The 16197-nt window shown below is 35.4% G+C and overlaps 1 long non-coding RNA gene across 1 annotated transcript in view; it reads right to left on the bottom strand.

Moving 5' to 3' along the window:
* Positions 1-15816, bottom strand: part of LOC134761038 (uncharacterized) — a 57279-nt gene extending 41463 nt beyond the window's left edge. The window contains exons 1-2 of the long non-coding RNA XR_010139261.1: positions 15537-15816; positions 7725-7833 (exon numbers count right to left, since the gene is read on the bottom strand). This is a non-coding gene — a long non-coding RNA (uncharacterized LOC134761038). The remainder of the gene's footprint in view (positions 1-7724; positions 7834-15536) is intronic.
* Positions 15817-16197: the final 381 nt, after the last annotated feature.

Below are 16197 nucleotides of genomic sequence, written 5' to 3'. Positions count from 1 at the left end.
GTAGAAATCTAATAGAAATTCAATAAATATTTGGCAATAAATATGTTCCTTTAGAATTATCCTGGTGCAGGGCAAGGCTTTCCCTGTGTGGCACTACCTTGTCACTCCAAGTTTTCCTCATTCTCTCAGGAGGATTATACAAAAGTCCTAGTTTGCTGGGTGCATTTGTCAATATTGGGGTTGGGGTATAGACCAGAGACCTAGATGGAATCTCAAAGAACAGGTAAACATTTGGCCAAATTGGGTGATTGCCACAAATGAGCTGACTTTGGATTTCAGTCTTCCCTGACTTCTACCTTTCTCTCAGGAGCTCGCAGTGGGAGGTGCTTGCTCTGGCACTTTCATATTCCCATGCTGCTTGTATGATTATCAACTCTACACTTGTTCTTCTGTGCCTGGTATCTTTTGATCTAGTCTTTTGGAATGGTTAAAACTATAAGTAGCTCGATCTGTTTAGATACTTGCATCAATGAATTCTGAGCATAGTAACAACTAATAACAATGAACATTTAATGCTTACTGTGTAGCAGGCACTATTCTAAGCAATTTATGCATATAAACTCACATAAGCCATACAACAATCCTATTTTGTGTTTGAGGAGACTGAGGCATGGAAAAATTAAATAACTTGCTCAAAATTATCTGATTATCAACTTACAAAGCTGGCATTTGAACTCAAAGTGTCTGGCTCAAGAGTGCATTTTTAACCATTTGTCCACACTTCTTTCAATAATACAGCTTAACCATGCTGTATCCTTCAAGTCTAACTGCTATGGATGATGGTGGAGGGTGGTGAAAGGAGGTTAAAAGATTCTTTTAGAGTAAAAACAAGAGAGTCTGTGAGTAAAGAATGGGGAAAGCACACCAGTTAATATCTCAACATAGTGTCTCCCTGTATTAGTCCATTCTCAGGCTAATAAAGACATACCTAAGAAAATTTAAAAAAGGAAAAGATTTAATTGGATCACAGTTCAGCATGGGTGGCGAGGCCCCAGAAGGCTTACAATCATGGTAGAAGGGAAAGCAAACATGTCCTTCTTCACATGGCCGCAGGAAAGAGAAGAATCAGTGCTCAGAGAAGGAGGAAGCCCCTTATAAAAGTATCAGATCTTGTGAGAACTAACTCACTATCACCAGAAAAGGATGGGAGAAACCACCCCCTGATTCAATTATCTCCACCTGGTCCCTTCCTCGACATGTGGAGATTAAGGAAACTACGATTCAAGATGAGATTTGTGTGAGGACACAGCCAAACCATATCACTGCCCACAAATGTATATTAACATTAAATATAATAGAACATATAGAGAGTAATATCTCATATTATGATATCCTTATTAGTTTATCAAACAGATAAATATTGTTTTTTCATATTGTCATTTTTAAGAGCCTTGTATTCAAACTATATCTGTGAATCTTCCATCTTGGAGTATTTGAAGAACAAAGTCTGTAATTTAATAATGGCAAAATCAACTAACAGATTTTAGAAAAATAGTCCCATTTTAGTTTATTTAATTTGAATAGTATATTAGCTCATGTGAGTGCCCAAATTCAGAGCACAGCTTATTTATTTATTTTTTTCTTTTATTGTGATATCCCTTGCAGCCATTTAGTAACATTATATTTGGGGTAGGGTAAATATTCAATTAACTGTGGTTCTCTCTGTTAAATATTTTCCCATTTTTCAAATGTTAACTGGCAATGATGTTTGTAACTGAGATGTCCTTTCTCAGCTAAATTTTGAATTCTGAGTTGAATTTTGTATGGTACTCATGTGATAGGCCATGAATTTAAAAGTATCCTAGAGATGGCACATAAATCAATTTGGTAATAGTCTATTGCTTCGGGGACATTTACATTACTGTTTTAGTGTCAAGAGTTGCCCTGATGAATAAGAACTATATCAGGCATCTATATATTTTGAGCATTAGTGAATGAATGACACAGTGCAGAGTGTAAATTAAAAATGGATGAATTAGTTGCACCAAATTAGTATTCTACTTTTACTACCCTGTCATATGAAATACTATTTCATAATTCAGAGTCACTCTTCAGAACACTTTTCCTTGTCACTCTTGCTTGTCACTTTTATTCCTTTAAATGAGTACTAAATATTGATTTTTTTTAATAAAAAGAAAACTATAGCATACCCCCTGAGGTCATTTTTATGTGTTATTTGCCTTTTCAAGACTTCCACCTTGTTGATATTTTAAAATTATTTCTTCTTTTTTTCCCACTTTACATTTACTCAGTATTGTTGGGCAAAGGATTCTAGTAATTGTATTCTAGACAGTGAGGATAAACAAATTTTCCAATGCACTCCTGAGTAAATGCAATTTGAAATTTAATACAATTTTTAAAATCATGTGTCTATCCCTAATTATACCATTAATTTTGAATTATTTCTTAAGTATTTTCTATGGCTTTTACTGATTTACCAGGCCATTCTATAGCTTATTAAATTAGATCATAAGTTAGGTTTCAAAAACTTTCAGAAAATTTTATTTACTTACTGAATATTACTTCATTTTTCTTCCAATCTTATAATCATAGAGCACTAAAAAATGTCCCAACCTTGATGGTCTTACGAACATAATGAGAACCTTGTATATCAGTTAGACCTCTTAGTTGCAAGCACCAGAATCTACACTTGCAGATTTAAACAAAAAACAAGAGTTTATTAGAAAAGATTAGGTTGCTTAGAGCATCTTCAGAATGACTAGAAAGATGAAGATTTAAAACTAATTGCCAGGAGCAATGCTCATAACCAGGCTGTTATGGCCTGATGAGGGAACCTCCCTGGCGCCACAGCCACCACAGAGAAGCAAAGATGAGCTATGAGATTTTTCTGAAACTATGACTACGACAGCATGGATGTTACTTCTTTTCTAGGAGTGCTACTTTGCTGCAACTACACCAATAAAATAGAAAGTCTGTGTAGTGTCTGGCATCATGTTGATAATGTCCAAAACCGTCTTCTCTACGTTATTGTGATTGTTGTAGCTGAGGTCATATTTCTGAGCAATAATTGCTGGAGAATTAGAGAATTTTGGCTCTGCCTTCCATACTGGGGAGAAGACACCCAATGTGAGAATTTTCCCACATATAGAAAGACTATTCAAAATATGACTGGCAGGTATGAATATGATCAATTTACATCAAGATATACTGTAGAATAAAATGTGCAATTATAATTATTATTTTTCCTCCTACTTAAATAAATTAAATATGTGATAATCATAAGTTATCCAAAATATAAATTTGAAAGCAAGTTGTAACTTAAATAACATGCTATTGTTGACCTGTAAAGTATGGCTTAGTTAATAAAAAAAATTCCCATAATTTTAAGTTAGCCTTTATAGTAAAAGAAATATGCTTATGTTTAAAATAAAAAGATGTATCAGAGACTAACACTTTCTGATAACTTGGATTTACTAGAAAAACCATGTAGTCTGTTGTTGGGATGGAAAAATCATAGTAATATGGTGAATGGCTACCAATTATGTTGATTTAAAAAACAGTGATATAGTTTTATTACATATCTGAACTTTAGGCCATTTATTTCAACATAAACTCAATTCTTACAGGCTTATTCATATTTAAAGCATTTTGAACTTCATTCAATATTCACCCTGGGCTCACATTTTATGAACAGGTACATAGTAGAAAAGTAATGAGATAAACTTTGATGGCTACATTATTATTTTAAAAATTGTAACATGAATGAGAAACACTTCTGGGGGTTTCTGAACATTGAATGAAACAAAATCTCCTCTATCTTAAGAGAGTTATGTCATTTTGGGACATTCAATACAGTGTATTTGAGGCAGGACTGGAGGCACTTCCATGAAAGAAACAATTATAGCTAAAACCCCAAAGGATGGGCTGATGCCCTAATGGATCCTTTTTATATCACTAATTGCGGCAATTTTGTGGGTGAAAGGAACAAAACACAAAGCAGCAAGAAGGAAAACTTGAAGTACTTATGTTTTAAAAAACATCATTTAATAAATTATAAGAAGACTAAAAGGAAGTCAAGCAACTGAGTGGGGAAATATGGGTTTATTCCCCAGATGGTCCTTAAAAGATGGGAAGAAGAAGCTGAGTATAGACTGTGGATAAAATATTTACAAAATAAACCCCACAGGATTTATTTTGTGGGGTTTATTTTGTGGGGTTTATAATAATTGAATATTTTATATTTTGACTTATTCAACTTTTATGATTTAATTTTTTTTTCTTCATTGAGTTTAATTAAGCTTTCCCCAGGGTCACAGCCTTGAAAAACTTTAAAAAAATAAGACTTTTGTTTACCGGGAAGATTTTTATAGCTCTCTTTAAACTGAAGTGTCTATTTTGTTAAAATTGTTTTACAAGGGTTGCTGCTCAGCATTTTTAAGGTGTCAGCCACTCCACTAGAAAAAAAAATCCTTATAGTTTGGCAAAGGCAATGCCTTTTGCACTGAATTCTTAAAAGTTTTCTGTGCTACGCTAATTTTTTCTTATCAAATATGAATAACACCTTCAATACCTATATATGGAAATATATATAATAATATTCTTATAAATATTTTCCATTGCAAGGTAATTAAGTTTATGTGCTTAATATAGGAAATGTATTATGGACAGTAATTCAAACTACTCACTCGTTTACTCCATTATTAATTTATTCATCTGTATATTCATTCATTTATTAATTCATTCAAATACAACTTGCCACATACCACTTATAATGCTAGGAGATGCTAGTGAAAGAAAGAAAGCAAAGAAAAAGAAAGACAGACAAAGAAAGAAAGGAGAAAAAGGAAAGAAAGAAAAAAAGTGAAAGAAAGGAACAAAGAGAAAGAAGAAAGAAAAAGTGAAAGAAAGAAAGAAACAAAGAAAGAAGAAAGAAAAGAAAGAACAAAAAAAGCAAAAAAGAAAAAGTGAAATGGTGCTAGAGCTTTCACGGTAGAGTGGAGTTAACTCCTTTCTGCTTCCGCATGGCATAGTGGAATGGGCTTTACAGTGTGTACAGGTTTTAGAATTTTTACAGGCTGATTTGTGATTGGATCTGGGTTCGATCTGGGTACAAAGGGAGAAGTAGAACCAAAGGATACTTCAGCTCTTCCAGTCTCTTCCCCCTTCTTTCTACCACATCGAAATCTCTAGGTATAGAAAGTCAGTGACTATATCAGGCCATTTTGGTTTCCATTGGGAAGAAATGTAGCTATGATGGGATACAGCAGAGTAGGTAAAGAAACTTGTTAATTTTAAATAAAGTAGGTTAATTATACCATCTGTATAAGACACTATAATAATTTATTTGAAACAAAGTGCATGAATGAAAAGGAGATTATTGAAAGATCAGCAGTTAAGGGTTTACTTCATTTCCTTGTTAGGAAAAATCACCTCCATCTAGAACTATATCTTCCTTGTCACCTTGGTGCTGTCCAAAATTGTGTAAAAAAAAGGGTGATATCTACATTTATTTTAATGATACTGATGAATTTTATTATCAGTAACTGGAGAGATAAAAACTGGCTTTTGTAAAATGAGTCATAGAGACCTCAATAGAAATAAGATCTAGCTATGCTGAGCTATGTAATTAAACATCATGATTCTACAAGTTATATATAATTTGGATGTTTCTTTTTTTAAACTTTCATGTTAGGTTCAGGGATACATGTGCAGGTTTGTTATACAAGTAAACTCCTGTCATGGGGGGTTGTTGCACAGATTATTTCATCACACAGGTACTAAACCTGGTACCCCATAACGATTTTTTCTGCTCCTTTCTCTCCTCCCACCCTCCACCCTCAAGGAGGCCCCAGTGTCTGTTGTTCCCTTGTGTTCACGAGTTTTCATCATTTAGCTCCTACTTTGGATTTTTCTATATGTACCACCAAATAATAAAAAATTTGCTCAATTCAACTGGGTTGATTTTTTTTAACTGAATTGACTGCATAGCTTTTATTTTTCCTTTACAACTTCTGTAAGAAACTCAGGGCCTCTCTATATGGAGTCAAAAGTCCTGAATATACAGAAATAGAATTCCGTTTTCTGGGTAATTTAAAATATCTATTAAACACTATTATTTATTACATCCCCAGCATCTTTTTTCTGAATATTCATCCAGTTAATAGTTACTGATTAGGAGCTCCGTTTAAGATTGTATGCCATTTACTGAAGGGACCACAGCAGTGATGAGAAAGGTAGCTTAGTTTTGCCTTCACGATTATTCATATATATTCATGTACCTGACTAAATAATTCCAATTTGGTTATATGTTTGTTGTTTTAGAGACAGTCCAAAGTATATTTGCTTTTGGTGAATGCTGGTATTTTTTCTTGATGAAATGAGGTATAAAGAAGTAGCATAAGAAAGTAGCATTGGCAGGAGCAAGTGGCAAGATTTGTTGGTTTAGCAATCAAAAAGTTATCTACTGTGCAGATATTTTATACATATACATAATATGTACACAAATACATACACACAAATGTGTGTATATATATTTTGGGTATATATATTTGCAAAACATTTATAAAGCTGTTATCATGACTTCCTTTTTTTTTTTTTTTTTTTTAACCACCAATACATGGTAGGAAATGTTAAATGTCCACAGCAAGCTGCTTATTTTATTTTCCTTTATTTGGATGAAGTGCCTTCAGACTAATCCGTATTCTCACCCCAGCCCCATCCATGAATGTCTTGTTATTAAAAAAAACAACAACAACAAGAAATTAACTGTTAAAAGTATACACAATAATTTCTGAACAAAGGCAATTCCCTGGGAAAAGGTGAGTTTTAACACACTAAAGTTGTTGTAAGATTTATCACAAGAGATTAATCTTTTACATACACACACACTAAACATGCACATATACAGAAAATACTTGTAAGCAAAATACACATATATTGCACATAAGCATTTACTATGTTTCTCCTGACATACCTGACATATCTTGTAACTTTTTCAATGGACTTTGAAAATAAACAACTATAAATAAAACAACATAGAAGACTTCAGACTTGATTTCTTTTTTTTTCTTGTGAGACAGCCAGCCTCTCTCTATGAAAGCTGTTTGAAGGTCTTATACTATAGTTCTGTTGAAAAATTGCACTGGCTTGCCAAATATCTTAATGACTTTTCTCTCAGCAGTTGGTAATGGTGAAATGTTATTCTAGTAACCATAATGTCTCTCATAAAACAATTGCATACAATATGTACTGTACTTCTATTTTAGTGAGCTCTTCTGTCAGAATAGCAGTGCCAGTAACCATTTAGCATTTCATAGCAAACTGCTTACCAGTCCTTCAAGTGTAATACTGCAGAAAGAGTGAAGAAATGCGTGATTAAAAACATTTACTGAGAGTGGACCATTTAACGCAACCCGACACTGCAAAATAAACCAGCCTTCACATATGTAGGCGCTCATCATATAAATGACAGTTCTATGTGGTCATTTAATTTTATGATCTCAATTCTCGCATATATTGCTCACATAAATATAGTGTTCTCCTGCAGGGAGGTCTGCTGGGTGTTATAAAATCAGTGAGACCTCAATGGGTTCAAATGGACATCTTTTATAATTATTGCTATAAAATTTCTTGACAATGCATTTTGTTGTCCAATGGCTAAAGAAAATGATTTTCCAAAAGAATGGGTTTCAACAAAGAGAGTAACAGAGCCTGGGAATTGTTCCTGTATTCACCCATATTCAAATTACCTTAGTTACACTCACCTATTGGAGGCTTTCCAGTTCTTCACAATAAGTTCTTAAAATGTGGCTTCCACTTACAAGGAGGCCAGGTTTGAATTGTTTTCTGGTTTGATGAGGCAATGTGGATTATCTAGAAGGAAGGATTAATTTGCTGTTAATTGCAGTTAAAATCTACTTACAGAGAATTCTTTCATGCACTTGGACAGATACAGAAAGATAGGGAAAAGAGTTCCATAAACTCAGGATTAAATATGGTTTGAACAGAAAACATAGCAACTTTGAAAAATTGTACCAAAAGCACCATGTATTATTTGAAGAATTCTATTACTTTCTCTGATTTTTTCAGGGTCATATATTTGGCATTACAGAGAATTTAATGTGGTAGATTTTCCCTACTATGTATTGGGACATTTTAATTACCTCTTAGTTTTTATATTTTCTCTAGGATAATAAGTTTGATTAGTATTGTTGCCATGTGTGACAAGTGTTTAATGGCACACTAATTGGATATGGGCATTTGTGTCCTATGGTTATCCTGTAACTACTATAGCAACATATTTTTTACATTGTCCATTTAGAAATGCAATAAAACATTCGCTATTTATTGTCGAAAAGAAAATGAACGTTTAATACATTTTCAAGTGTTAAAATATTAATGTGTAGTCACATTTGGTGAAGTAGAAAGAAGGAAAGTGAACTATGAGCCATAGCTTAGCTCTGTGGTGAAAGTAACAGTGCAGAGTGTGGTACAGGCGGGGAGGGCATGGCCTGAGGGCATTAGGGCTCCTGGCTTATTTGTCCCTAGTTCATCTCTATCATCTCCTGTAGGGATCATTTGTCCTTTGCCTCTGCTGCTTTTGGTGCTAATCTAGCAGCAGCATCAATGTTAGGATGGAGATTTAGCTTTCTCCCACTCTCAATTTTGAGGTTTGATCATGGCTTCACCTCCATATGCAGGGATGAGTATGCAACATAAGTTTAGGCCAAAAAGGGAATTACATTCTGTGCATGACAGTGATTGGTTCAGAGAGCACACGTGACTTAGTTCAGTTACCTCATAATAGGTTTCAGAACTTTTATATAAACCACTAGAAAACAACAACAACAAAGACTGCTCTGGAAGTTGATTTTGGAGAAGTTGGGAGGAGGGGAAGCTCCATTCCCCTCATCTTATCACCCAACGGGGCTTGAGATTGAGACTTTCACACAGAAGAGAACTGAGAAAAACTGGAGATAATGAGAGACCAGATTATGAATCAGCACTTGGACTCTTCATTTAAGTTTCACCTTAAAGCTAAATCCAGCCCAGAAAGTTTTAACTAAAGTTGAGTTTCCTGAAATTGAGAGAGCTTTAACTAATTCACATGTCCCTTACCTTAATTTTCTTATGACATCAGTAGCATCACCTTTTTCTGCCTAAAGTAGTTCAGTTCAGTTTTTGATACTTGTAACCAAACTAATACTAATAAACTGTTCTTTGCTGATGGCAGATTCAAGATTTTGAACTCTGCTTCTCCTGTGTCTAAGCAATCAACTCATTCTTTCATTCCATTAATACAATTGTACAGATATAATTGAGTGTCCTCTATGTGATAGATACTATTGATGCAACAATAAAAAGCACATAGTCTCTTTCTTCTTAGAGAGTCTCATAATAGAGAAGATTATTAAAGAAGAAGTTACAATGAGAGGAAGAGTACAAAAAGTTTTTAAAAGAATTTAAAAGAACATCAAGCCCTTAAATGTTGGGTCACAGAAGGTCTCCTGGATGAGGGAGCACCAAATCTGAGGCCTGAGAGATAAGTAAAACCAGAAAGGCTGAGGCAAAGCAAGGAGACAGAGAGTTGAAAAGTCTACCTTCCAAAGAAAACATAAATTAAGTAACTGAAAAGACATACAGAAGGGCTTGATAAAGGGAAATAGCAAGGGAGGTGGTTTAGGAGTGGAAAGAGACAGGATTAAATGTAAATAGCCATGGGATAAATTTACCCATGAAGGGCCTGGGAAACAAAGGAATTTGAACTTTATTTTAAAAACAGTAAAAAGACAATTAGGTTTCAAATAGGGAGATGGTATGATTAGGTTTTGATGTGTCTAATCCAGATTTAGGTAACCTTATTGAAAAAGATTATTATAATAAGAGAAGGTAGACTATTTCAATAAGAGCAAAGAGATTATTGAAATAAGAAGGATGCTCTAACAATGACATCTGCAAATGTTTCAAAGTTCAGGCAGAAAAAAACACTTTCCTTTTTTTTCTTTTTTTTTTTTTTGAGACAGAGTCTTGCTCTGTCTCCCAGGCTGGAGTGCAGTGGTGCGATCTCGGCTCACTGCAAGCTCTGCCTCCCAGGTTCACGCCATTCTCCTGCCTCAGCCTCCCAAGTAGCTGGGACTACAGGTGCCTGCCACCATGTCCGGCTAATTTTTTTTTTTTTTTTGTATTTTTAGTAGAGACGGGGTTTCACCGTGTTCGCCAGGATGGTCTCGATCTCCTGACCTCATGATCCGCCTGCCTCAGCCTCCCAAAGTGCTGGGATTATAGGCGTGGGCCACCGTGCCCAGCCAAAAACACTTTTCTTTTTTTTTTTTCTTTTTTTTTTTTATTATTATACTTTAAGTTTTAGGGTACATGTGTACAATGTGCAGGTTAGTTACATATGTACACATGTGCCATGCTGGTGTGCTGCACCCATTAACTCATCATTTAGCATTAGGTATATCTCCTAATGCTATCCATCCCCCCTCCCCCCACCCCACAACAGTCCCCAGAGTGTGATGTTCCCCTTCCTGTGTCCATGTGTTCTCATTGTTCAATTCCCATCTATGAGTGAGAACATGCGGTGTTTGGTTTTTTGTCCTTGCAATAGTTTACTGAGAATGATGATTTCCAATTTCATCCATGTCCCTACAAAGGACATGAACTCATCATTTTTTATGGCTGCATAGTATTCCATGGTGTATATATGCCACATTTTCTTAATCCAGTCTATCATTGTTGGACATTTAGGTTGGTTCCAAGTCTTTGCTATTGTGAATAGTGCTGCAATAAACACTTTTCTTTTATAGGTGGTAGTGAACAAGGATAGAAAAAAAAAACAAGTGTGGGAAAATGAGATGAACGGATGGAAAGGGCATGAATGGATAGCAGATGAGAGAATGTTTTACCCTGAGGTCAGTCTACTACTAGGAGGGACTATTACGGACAGTTTCTGTGCTGGCTTATGCTAATGACGGGTCAAAACTTATGGACCTGGGAGAAGGAGAGAAGCTTAACTAGAGATGTTAGGAGGCATTTTGTTCAGATTAGTCAGTAAGTACAAAAAGTTCAGCTAATCACATATGAGGAAAAGAATCGGAATTTGGAGACTCTAAATATCTGTGTGTCCTGTTGTCATAGGTAAACAAAGGGAGTAGCTGTGAGTTGTATCTAAGTTACAAGAGGAAGGGTGATTCTTTGCAGTAAGCCATATTCTAGAATACAAAAGTGTGAGAGGGCTCCTTAATTGTATCTATTTTCTAGGAGCACAGGGCTCAGGTAAACTTTAATATGGTCAGGTTTCAGAAACATTTTGATTTACCATGGAAAAGATCTTGAAAGAGCATGAGGCCAAAGAAAAAAGTGTGCAGTAATGCAAGTGCAATTGCCCTGGACCAAGGTAAAGACACTATGGTCATAAAGAAGCAGCAGATTACAAAGATTTTTAAAATGTAGAAAAAAACAGATTTTAGTGTTTGATCGGACCTGGGATGTGAGCAAAACATTTAAGTCGCAAATGTGTCATGAAGTTAATTCCTTCAGCTGAAATTTTCCCTCTCAAATTCCCCCAATGGCCTCTTTGATTATCAATCTGCAAGAGGTCTTCCGAATCACTGCTTTCCAGGAATGTTTTAATCTTTCAAGGACTCAGGTTTCCTCTCGTGTGGCTCCTTTCCCCCATATCCTCTGTCCTCAATAATTTTAGCCTTATGTCTTGTCTTTACTTATTACAAAAAATAGACTGTAATATCTCTTGTTTTAATCAATGTCTGGTCTCCAAAAGCAACTGTTATGGAGTATACCCCTTAAACTAATATCTCCTTCAGACTTAAAAATGGGGTTTAAAATGATTGCTACCAGTCTTATGTAACTAAGTTTTACCGATCCTTGCCTGGTTTTTGACTGTTAAAAATTTTATTTGACATGTACTGAACAGGTGTTTTAAGGCTGCCTTTAGTAATATAATTTCTTTGAACTTTTCTGAAGTGTAGCATAGATGTATAAAAGTACACAGATCTTTGCAGAAAGAGTGCACGCATGTAACCAGCATCCAGATTAAAAAAAAGAAAGAACCAGCACCCCAGAAACCCCACACTGTGTCCACTTTTTAAAACACTACATCCTATATTGATCTCTAACACATGCATTAATTTTGCCTATTTAAGTTTTATATAAATCAAATAAGATACTATGCAACCTTTTGTGTCTGGCTTTTCTCTTATTATTTGTGAGATTTACCTATATTGTTACTTATAGTAATCTATTCTCATTGCTGTATTGTATTCCATTATTTGAATACATTATAACTTATATAGCTATTGCCATTGAGAGGCATTTGGATATTTTTTAGTTACAAGTACATGATTAGTGTTATAATAAGAATTATTGTACATGGGTAAATTTTGGGGTACTAATTTAATTTGAAGGAGAATTTGTCACTGAATTCCTTTCTAAGCCTTAGATATATGGTAAACAATTTTTTAACCATGTTGGAGTTTCTTATACATTCTAGTTTGTAGTTATAATCCTAACAGTTATTTAAATGCAGTTCTTTTACTTATGTGACTACGTATGTCTGTCTCTACATGTCTATGGATTTTAACTATGATTTTCCATTGGTTTCTCAGGGGAATTCATTCTTAAATTTTGTTTTAAAGAGGGCTCAGGAAAAATATTTACCTCAGTATACACAAGTTAAAAAGGCCTTAAGAATGCTTTGAAAACAACTTGCCCATTTATAAAATTATTGATAACATCCTTCTTTTTTTCTTTCTTTTTTTTTTTTTCTCAGCTGCGTCATAGCATTGAGTGTTGCTACAGTAATGTGAAGCAAGCCTACTGTCACCTTCTCATAGAAAATTGGATATCTTTCCTGACTGCCTGTTGTGGACTGAATTGTGCCCACTTCAAAATTCATGTTAAAGCCCTAACCCCCAATGTCATTGTTAAGGAGGAAATTAAGGTTAAATGAGGTCATATGGGTGGGACCCTTAATTCAATAAGACTGGTGTCCTTATAAGAAGACGACAACAAGGATGCACACTCACAGAAAAAAGCCCTCATGAGGACATAGAGAGAAGATGGCCATCAGTAAGGCAAGGAGAGAGGCATCAAGAGAAACCAAACCTGCAGACACTTTTATCTTAGACTTCCAGCCTCCATACTGTGAGATAAATTTCTGTTATTTAAGTCACATAGTCTGTGTATTTTGTTACGGCAACCCTAGCAAACTAATACAAAGCCCTTTTCATGAGTTGTTTTTTTTTTGTTTTGTTTTGTTTTGGCATAAAATCCAGATCCTGCACAACCATTTCATGACTTTTGATTTCAGGGTATGTCTTGGTGTTAATACTTATGTATCAAATTTTTCTGGGACTTATTTTTTTCTTTCAATTGACAAATGCAATTATTTTTATTTTCAGAGAAGTTGCCTTCTATGTTATCTTGAAATATTTCTGTCCTTTTTCTCAATGTAAAAATAATATGCAGCCCTAAAAAAGAATGAAATTATGTCCTATGCAGCAACATGGATGCAGCTGGAGGCCATTATCCTAAGTGAATTAATGCAGAAACAGAAAAGCAAATACCACATGTTCTCACTTATAAGTGGATGCTAAACCTTGGGTACTCATAGACATAAAGATGGCAACAATAGACACTGGGGACTACTAGAACAGGGAGGGAGGGAGGGGGACAAAGGTTGAAAAACTATCAACTGCTATGCTTACCACCTGAAGGATGGGATCATTTGTACCCCAAACCTCAGCATCACACATTATACCCACATAACAAACCTGCACATGTACCCCCCAAATCTAAAACAAAAGGTGAAAGTATTTTAAAAAATTACATGTACAAGGGATCGCCTTTGTCTGCTTCCAGTGATGTTATCTCAAATACTTCCTAATGCCACACTTTTTTATTCTTACAGATCTTTTTTTGTTTGTTTCATCTTATATGTGTGCTTCAACAGGTGCATCCTTTCTGACTTAGCATCAGGGTGATGGTAAGATCTGTATTTGAGGTTAGGGTATGAGGACTCCTTTTTAGACCCTGAGCCTAGAGCGGATGCTACAAATGCTGCAAACCAGCTTTATAGCCTAGAAGAACATAAGCCTCCAAAAAGAAACACTTTGCATGTATAGGTCCCACAAAAAAATCATGAATGAAGGATGATTAATAGTGAGTTTTCTATCCAGACAGTATCTCATAGGTTCTGATTCACAGTATTGTTTTATGTCCAACATATTGGTTGCTAGTAACACAGAAAAATGTTTTATAAGAGATTTTTAGAACACATTATGTCAATGATTAATGCCAAAATTTCTACTTTATCAACAATTATCCAAATCATTAATTTTCCTGATTTGACAAAAGAATAAGATGCAAAGCAGATATTTAACCAAAACATGAATTTTTTTCCATAAAAGAACTTTCCTATTATGAACACATTTAATATTTCTCTTTGTTTAGATCCTTTCAATAAATATTATATTAACCTCTTCTCTTGTCTTTAAACTTCTTTAAATATTGAAAATTAACTCATATAATTAATATAACATTTTGTATTCATTTTTCTATACTTAATAGTCCAATTAATAGAAATATATTTTTTAATTCCTCTAAGAAAAAAAATAACACTTTTTCTGATACATATCTTTCAATTGCCTTTTACGTGGATTGATAGTCCTCCTAATGCTTCCTCAAGAGTTTCTCCAGTTGACTTCCCCAGAAACAGATCCCGAGACAAGGATTTGAGTAAAAGTATTTCGTTTGACATATTATTCAAGAAAACATTGGTAGGAGAGTAGGAAAGTGAGTCAGCAAGGTGAAGAAAAAAAATGAATGTGCATTAGTGAGCAGATTACTGCTTTTGTCTACTAAAGTTCAATCCTGATGGGGGCCTCTGAAAGACTGTAATTCATCTCTGAGAGTTGCCCCAGCAGAGGGACTAGAAAGCTGGGGCATTTATCCTTCAACTCTCATCCATCATTGGTTGAGGAATGTTCTTGAGGGGATTAATTCCCCAGCACCTCAGCCTTTCCCATGTTGTGGCTGAGTATGTTCCTCAACACTGTTAATGGCTTCCCAGTGTTGCCTTAAGAAGCTGAATGAGAGCACTAAGTGCTAAGGGGAAACTGGCAGTACCATGACAGGGTCTACTGTGGTCCATCCCTTGTATCCTTCTCATTCACTTATGCTCCACTTTAATTTCACTATGTTTGGTCACTGACTCTTCAAGATGATGTCTAGTTATTTCTTTTTCTTCCTCTCGCTCTCTCTCTTTTTTTTTTTTTTTAATTCTCTCAAGGTCTGGATAGCTGTTGTTTCAAAAATTAAAAATTCTTAAAAATAATAGGAAACAAACATAAAAGTGAAGTTGTGGTTTTGCCTACAGCAGCAGTCAGCCCCTAGGCCAGAATTTGTAAACTCTATTAATTATCTCACTCCTTTACAACCCAATCTTTATTTCTCTCACTCTCAGATAGCACTTCTGCTAGTCTAGGTTGCTTGCCCAATGGGTAAACCAGGTCGTCATCCCTTAGGAGTCTAAGCCTCTAAACATATACCTTTACCTTTTTTTTTTTTTTTTTTTTTTTTGAGATGGCAGAGTCTTGCCTTGTTGCCCGGTGGAGTGCAATGGCATGATCTTGGCTCCCTGCAACCTCCGCCTCCTGGATTCAAACGATTCTCCTGCCTCAGCCTCCCATGTAGCTGGGATTACAGGTTCCTGCCACCATGCCTAGCTAAACTAATTTTTGTATTTTTAGTAGACATGGGGTTTCACCATGTTAGCCAGGTTGGTCTCGAACTCCTGACCTCGTGATCTGCCTGCCTCGGCCTCCCACCAGCCGTAAGCCACCACGCCCTGCCCAAACATATACCTTCTTGACTCCTTTATGAGGTATCAATGTAGTTTTTTCATGATAATCAGGATCAGTTACACTGCCTGTATAGTGCAATGTTTGTCTGCTGGTCTTCTAGCATTGGAGACTAAAATGGCCAGGTGATATCCTGAGCTTTATATTTACTAAAATCCATACTTCACCTCCTGGAAGAAACATTCCTATTCTGGGAACTGGATCTTCTAATGTAGTAGTATCTAAAATTTTAGGAACAGAGAGCTCGCCTTACCCAAAATGGTCACTAGGAGTGATGGTAATGACAGGTGACAGCTGCTGGCAGCCCTCACAGCCCTCGCTCGCTCTTGGCGCCTCCTCTGCCTGGGCTCCCACT

Source organism: Pongo abelii, chromosome 2 (genome assembly GCF_028885655.2).
Source record: "Pongo abelii isolate AG06213 chromosome 2, NHGRI_mPonAbe1-v2.0_pri, whole genome shotgun sequence".
In the NCBI taxonomy this organism is placed as follows: domain Eukaryota; kingdom Metazoa; phylum Chordata; class Mammalia; order Primates; family Hominidae; genus Pongo; species Pongo abelii.
The sequence above is the reverse complement of the archived record's forward strand: the minus strand, read 5'-3'. Positions and strand labels throughout refer to the sequence as shown.